Genomic DNA, 1,788 nt, shown 5'->3' on the forward strand with positions numbered 1-1,788 from the left:
ACCACTGCCAGAGATGAAGAGAAACTATAGGTTACAAAGCCACAAAACTCTCTCTTTGGATTCCTTCCGGTTAAAGGCATTTTCAAGAAATTCCATACTAATGTGACATCAGGCTGGCATGTGTATCATTGCAAGGCAACCTGCATGGTCAGAGTCATGAGGAATTTTGCACTGGGTACAGGTCTCAGGGACCTGAAGACACTACCACCACCACCAGCAGATCCCATCCCACTTTACTGTCTCGGTCTCCCAGCTTTTCCATGGCTGCTACAATATTCCACAGGGATCAGGGCAGGGCCGTCAGGCTCGGTCAGTGACAGCTCTATGTGTCAGCTGAGCAAACCACAGTCAGGTGGGAGTCTGACATGGGGTGGAGAAGGCCTCAACAGAGCCAAGCCTGCCTACTCACTGCAGTTCTAGTTGTGAAAGTACAGGAGGTAGATAAAATTGTTTTCTGGTGTCTTTCCATGTGTCTGCTTTATTCCACCCAGTAAGTCACTCTACACCTCTCAAGACAAGACCAGTCCTGCTTTCCCCTAATACAGGGTGACACACATGGCACAAGTCAGATCTCCTGTATGAGAGCTGAGAAGCCTTTTTGGATTAAATTCTTTCTCTTTGCAGATACCCTCGGGGTTTGCTGCATTTCCTCTTGTCCCTTTTTCATTTGCTTGATTTCTTTATGCTGCATCTGACATTTTGTTCAGGGTTGCAGTGAGGAGCAACAATTTAGGATGATGAATTATGGATTAAAAGAAAGGCTGGACTATTTTGGAATCACTATTCAGTGCCTTGTACAGGGACAAAGGAATTCCAGAATGAGTTTTTCAATTATCTGTGTTGGAGAAGAGGGAGAAGAAAGAGAGGGAAGAGAAAGCAAGCCAGGAAGGATAGGAAGGCAGAAAGGGAAGGAAGGAAATGGAGGAATGACAGAAAAAAAAAAAAATACAATTTCTTCTGTTTGGAGCACTGAGAAATCACTCCACTGTCTGATGAGTTTTCTCTAGCATGCTTTCCGGAATAAATTCTGAAACCCATGCGCAATTTTAGTTGTGCTTGCAAAAGCAGTCCTTTGAATCTTCTGGGAGCTACTGACAGGAGCATAAGCCACCCAGCACTTGGGAGGGTTGCAGAAGGCTGTCCTTCACTACTGTAGCTGAGTTCCCTAAGCACAGAACTCTGAAATAACCCATGGGGGTCTCTGCTGGAAATTTGCTTCAAGCCACAAACAAGTATTTTCTCAAGTACTCTGAGCAATATCTGTATAAATTCTCCCTCCCTTGGCTGGAAGATATGGGAAAGAACAATTGCAATTTTGTTTACTTAACATTTAAAAACAATTAATAACAAGGCATGGGGGAGCTTCTGTCATGGAATAGAAATTGCCATCTCTTTACACTGAAATTTATTGAGCTCAGATAAAAATGTCCTTCAGGATCTTGGAGGGAGGAAAGTGCTTTATAGGAATAGAAGGGTGACATTGCAACAGCTGGATTTTGGAGCAAAATCATACTCTCCCTGTTAGATAGCTTAATATCAATTTGGTTTGTTAATAAACTCTCAGCAATGTACTCATTTCATGCTCCACTTCCCCCGTTTCTGTGACCCTGGCAATACAAGTGTGAGGAAGACACAGTTGTGACCAGCCAACTCACCACTGCCTGCCCCTACAGCTTGCCTCTAATCTCAGCTGAATGGTTTCATTACATGACATGTTAGTACACCAAAAGAGCTGGAAAGGCTGAGTGTTTCTCTAGGTGTACACAATGTAAAATCATTAGGCTGCTT

This window comes from Chamaea fasciata, unplaced genomic scaffold (genome assembly GCF_029207755.1).
Source record: "Chamaea fasciata isolate MVZ Bird 193981 ecotype frontalis unplaced genomic scaffold, bChaFas1.0.hap1 SCAF_3, whole genome shotgun sequence".
NCBI classification, from domain to species: domain Eukaryota; kingdom Metazoa; phylum Chordata; class Aves; order Passeriformes; family Sylviidae; genus Chamaea; species Chamaea fasciata.